This window comes from Trichechus manatus, unplaced genomic scaffold, assembly GCF_000243295.1.
Source record: "Trichechus manatus latirostris isolate Lorelei unplaced genomic scaffold, TriManLat1.0 scaffold00004, whole genome shotgun sequence".
NCBI lineage: Eukaryota > Metazoa > Chordata > Mammalia > Sirenia > Trichechidae > Trichechus > Trichechus manatus.
Window position 1 is genome coordinate 24,582,442 of NW_004443940.1, and position 6,000 is coordinate 24,588,441.

Here is a 6,000-nt window from a genome sequence, read left to right on the forward strand (position 1 = left end):
GTTCACTTTGGCTCATGGTGACATCATGCTAGAACTGTGCTCTGTAAGGTTTCCAATGTCTGGTTTTTCTGAAGTAGATTGCCAAGCCTTTCTTCAGAGACTGGGTGGACTTGAACTTTGGATTAGCAGCCAAGCATGTTAACAGTTTGTACAACCCAGGGACTCCTCTCTGATGACAGCCTTATTGAAAAGGCTGGGATGATTAAGTGTACAGTACAAAATTTACTAACAAAATTCTTTGATGACAACCATTAGCATTGGTCTTAATGTTCACATATTACTTGTTCCTTCTTCATCTTCTCATTTCTGTGTTCCACAACTTGTCAGCTGAGACATGCCCACTCTCTCTTTTCTGCTGTTTGGATGACTAATTTTCTGTTGTTGCCGTATCTTCTGAGTAGTGTGTGGTCTGCCCTGTTTGTTGTATGCATTAAAATGCTAACCATGAGTTGGGCTTTTTAAATAAGTCACCTGATAATAAATATTATCAGGTGAATGAACAAAGGGATGATAATTTTAATATATAAATAGAGGGAAAGATATTTGGCAAGTGCTTTATTGAGATGCCTCATGCCCCTACCCTTACTCATCACATTTTCAGTTCTATTCTGTAACTCTGTTCTATTAATTGTTGTACTCTAAAATTGAGTGCAAAGTGTCGTAGTGTGACAAAATACTATCCGATCGCAGGGGATATTCAGTCCTTGGGAACTGCAATGGTCCCGCTGGGATGTTCTGCTACTGTCACTTAAGTACATAGGCAGCCAACTAACACTCACCCAAGCTTCAACTCCACATGGACAGCACAGTTGACAACATTTGTTTGGGACCTAAATTAGCCACTAGCTGCCTTCATAGTTTGATTCTTTTTAACGTCTCAATCTTTTGTGAAGTAGTACAACCACATAGTTAAAAGATCAAACAGTACTAAAAACTTTATAATTAAAATTGTTTTCATCCTACCATGCTGCTCTCAAAATCCACTCCTCAAATGACCACTTTAAACTTTGTATTTACTTCTTCTGGTAGTAATCTTCATATTTTTAAATAATATGCTCCTCTGCTATTTCTTGATGTACGTTTTAGACATTATCAAGTTCTGGAGAAAGACTGCCTGGGTGTCTGTCTCAGATTCTCTAGAGAAACAGAATCAGTTATATATATACATATATAGAGAGAGACAGAGAGAGAGAGAAAGAGTTATTTTGAGGAACTGGCTCATGTGTTTGTGGAGGCTGGCAAGTCCAGAAATCTGCAGGTCAGGCAAAAGGCTAAAAGTTCTAGCAGTCTTGTGTGCTGAATCAGTAGGTCAGGCAGCGGTGGAGAGGAGGAACTCTCAAGATATCTACTCATAGTCTAGAGGCAGAATCCTACCTCGAGAAACTGGTTTTTCTCTTAAGACCTTCAATTGATTGGATGAAGCCCGTTCACTATGGAGGATAATCTGCTTTTCTTAAGGCCAGTTGATTTAATCACGTATAACTACTCCATGATAACATCTAGACTAATGTTTGACCAAATAATTGGGCACCACAGCCTAGCCAAGTTGACACACAAAATTAACCATCACAGTAGCACTACGCTAGTGACTTAACATTGCTGTACATCCATTTCCTCATCTGCAAAAGGAATAATATCAATACCATATATAATTGGTGAGGTCATTAAATGAAATAACACAAGTCAAAGTGCTTAGAACTTGCTGGCATACAGTAAGCACGAAGTACATGTTGTTTATTGTTGATGTCATCGTTATTAATCACAATTTTATTATTCTTTCTAGTTAATTCACTTTATAATATGAGGCTATATTGTTCTAACTCCACTCTCATAATGTGTTATATATTAGGCACTGTGGACATCTGCCGAGTCCTATGAGATTTTTAAGTGCTTATGCTTTAAATCTGAAAAATAAAATTTGTTCCCAAATATAAAAAGTGAAAATAATAACTGCTTAATTGATTGTAAAATATAACCTTATATTAATTAGTCAACTGAAGCTTATTTGAAATGATCTGTAAGTTATATGTAATATGTTGTTGTTGTTAGGTGCTATCTAGTCAGTTCCAACTCAGAGCAACCATATGTACAACAGAACGAAACACTGCCTGGTCCTGGGCCATCCTCACAATCCTTGTTATGCTTGAGTCCATCGTTGCAGCCACTGTGTCAGTCTATCTCATTGAGGGTCTTCCTCTTTTTCACTGGCCTTCTACTTTACCAAGCATGCTGTCCTTCTCCAGGGACGGATCCCTTCTGAGAACATGTCCAAAGTACGTGAGACGTAGTCTCACCATCCTTGCTTCTAAGGAGCATTCTGGTTGTACTTCTTCCAAGAAAGATTTATTCATTCTTTTGGCAGTTCATGGTATATTCAATATTCTTCACCAACACCAAAATTCAAAGGCGTCAATTCTTCTTTGATCTTCCTTAATCATTGTCCAGCTTTTGTGTGCATATGAGGAGATTGAAAACACCATGGCTTGGGTTGGGCACACCTTACTCTTCAAGGTGACACCTTTGCTTTTCAACACTTAAAGCAGTCTTTTGTCATATAGGTGCATTTTAATATTATGACATGGACTGGGACCTCCAAAGACCACGTCATAGTTTCCCAGTAGAGTCATGTATCTCTTTAACTGAACAATCATCAGGGTTCACAGTATTATCACTCTGATATTGTACGTTATGAAATTTTTATAAAGCATTTTCTTTTTCTCTATGGTTAATAGTTGCCTAATTTTTTTAACATGCATAATTTTCTCTGTATGCATGATTTTCTGCTGTGTCCCACCAGATCATCTTTTCTCACGAGTAGCTCCTCCTCCAGAGGTCTCCTTCCAGGAGCTCTTCTCCTGCCCCTCTCAGGACTTACTGCTCCCTACAGTGGTGAAGAGGTCAGCTGCTAACCAAAAGGTTGGCAGTTAGAATCCACCAGCTGCTCCTTGGAAACCCTTTGGGGCAGTTCCACTCTGCCCTATAGGGTTGCCATGAGTTGGAATCAACTCGATGGCAACGGTTTTTTCGGGTTTAGAGCTGTTTCACAGTTGCTGTTCCAGGAAGTCTCTTAATCATTAATTGCATTAACTATACTCTAGCCTGCATTCCATTTCTTCCTCTGCCTTGTATGATCCCCTCATTTTTCTGAAAGCACATCTTCAAGTAACTTTCTAAGAAAAAGTACATGGAAAACGAATTTAACAACAACAACAAACAGTATATCTGAAAACGTCATTACCTCAATCTTCAGAAAAGGTTATCTACATAAATTTCTAGGATAAAAATCATTTTCCCTCAAAGTTTAGGAAATATTTCTCCATAATTTTAACATCCAGTAATTTTGATGCAAAGTCAGCTGCCAGTCTGATTATCATTTCTTTGTAGGTGACCAGTTTTTTCATTCAAGAAGGTTTCAGAACTGTATCGTTACACCTGGTGTGTTGAAATTTCTTGACGGGCTTTGTTCTCATTAAGTTAGGTATATTTCTGTTGCACAGAGAAAACTCAAATCAAAACCTAACAAGCATGAACAATTAGCATATCAGTGAGCTCAAATAACTGAGAAGTCTAGAAAGCCCGGCTCCAGAGGACCCCGTTTTTCTCTGTGTCTTCACTCAGCCTTCCCTTGTGGTACCTAGTTGGCTCTCAGAAGAAACCTGGGCTAACTGCTTCCTTGTTTGGACTAGTATTCTCATTTTTTATTTCATGGTATCTTTATTACAGGAAAAAAATTTTTTTTTTGTAGTATAGAACGTATACTTTAAAAAATATTGTCCATGCATACACAAATATACATAGTTTCAAGTTTTAATAAAGATTTATGCATCCATATTTGTTCTTCATGCAGAGATTTGCCACTGTATTCATACAAAAAAATAAACTAAGAATGGATAATTTAGAAAAGGAAAACCTTTGAGTTCCACTTAAATATAAAATTCAATTGTGAATGAAATGGCAATAAAACTAGGTATGACCTTGTACTGTGTGCTGAAATTTTTACTTACTTTCCCTTGACCAAAAAAAAAAAAAAAAAAAGGATAAAATTGGCTTCTCGTTTTCCTTAGGATAATTAATAACAACTTTACCATGCTGTAGTGAGTACCATGTGGCTGGTAGCCTAACACTTCCTTCTCCATCCTTCATCCCAGTCACATGCTTTATTTTTGTCACACTATATGTGCATCATAATTGTTCACATTTATTCATCTTCCATTTATTTCTTATTATTGTATAAATAGAGATAACACAAAATTTGCCATCTCGACATCTTTCTTGTGTACAGTTCAGTGACACTATTACATGAATCATGTTGTGCCAATTATCTCTAGCATTCCTTTTCAAATGCTAACTTTTTTGTCCCACCATTCTCAGAAAAAAAAATTAGGGAGTCACAAATTGAGGTTGCATATGTAATATATCCATTTTTTAAGCACTCTTTGTAGCCAGGGGGATAAAATATGCTACAATATTTAGCCTAGGTCTCTTGGGCTGGTTCTAGGGCTAGGGGTGGAGTCAGCTTCCCAGGAACTAGAGAGTCTCTGTCAGAAATGAGAGACTATTGAAAAGAAAAGAAAGGAAAATGGAGGCTGAGGAGGCAACCAGATAATATTCATGATAAAAACAAAAAAAAAAACCCACTACGTCGATTCCGCCTCATAGCATCTCTATAAGGGACAGAGTAGAACTGCCCCATAGAGTTTCCAAGGAGCAGCTGGTGGATTCGAACAGACAACCTTTTGGTTAGCAGTCAAATTCTTAACCTCTATGTCACCAGGGTTTCCAAATATTCATGATAGTTTTTATTTTTCCTCAGTTTTTTTTTTTTTTTTTTAAATTTAGGACACCCTAATGGCCCTTGGAGTCTCGGAACTGGAAATGCTTGTATTATTTCTTAGAAACTTTCTTCTGCTCTGTTTTCTCTCTTGTTGCCTTTTGGAACTCACATTCATTATTTCTCATCCATCTATCCTCACTTACTCTAGTCCTGTATATTTTAGTCTTTTTCTGGTTAAAATCAAAATGTTAGGAGTCCTGGGCCCTTTTCCATTTCTTCCCCTTGTCATCCATCTCTAAAACATAGACACTGAATACAAATTGTAATTATTTTTTAGTGAAGGAGAAAGAGGATTTGTTTCATGCACACAGGTACAAATAAATACATACTTCCACATCTGTAGTGTTTCAGAGCATTCTTAATATAAACAAAATGCTGGTTTTTCACTCCATTTTAGTAAAGATGCTACCTGTTGTGATTCCAGAAAATTCTCAGCACTTTGGCCCTTGCATTAAATCTTGCTGACTCCTGAGAAATTGCTGTACATCCTGGGTTGTTAATTGGTAATTCTGAAGAATCATGTTGGGGCTGTGCTCTCATTTTGACTTTTACATGTATTGGAAATATTTCTTCCCCTCTTGTAATTATGTCTAAGTTAAGTTTTCAGTAATGGGAGTCCTGATACCTGTTTTTATCACTAGTATTATCTGGATGTCGGTCAGTAAAATGCTGGCTCTGACCAGGGTAACACATGCTTGCTAGCTAAGAGGCAAAGACAAAGTGTGCTCAGAACTGCAGATATGAGAGACTCTGGCAGTGAATGGATGTGTTTCCGCCTTTAAGACTGTGAATCTGAACTTCACAAACCGATGCACTTGTATTGTTAGACATGTTCTAGAATATAAACTTGTTGATGGAAGTCTATTATTAACTTTTATATGGGGTATGTAGATGTGAAAATAACAGGTTACAATTATTCTCTACTGCTAGATGTTTTTCTTACTTTCTAGTACTCTACTTTCTTCAAACATGAGACCTGCAAAAATAGGTTTAAAGAGCTCTGTCCTCAAAAAATAAAATCTTTTTTGTTTATTTATTTATTTATTTATTGTTTATTGTTGTAGTTTAAATGAAGTTACGTTTCAGGTTGGTCTCCCATACAAAAATTTATACATATGTGACCCTAATTGCTCTCCCCGTACTGTGACAGCACACTCCTCCTTTCC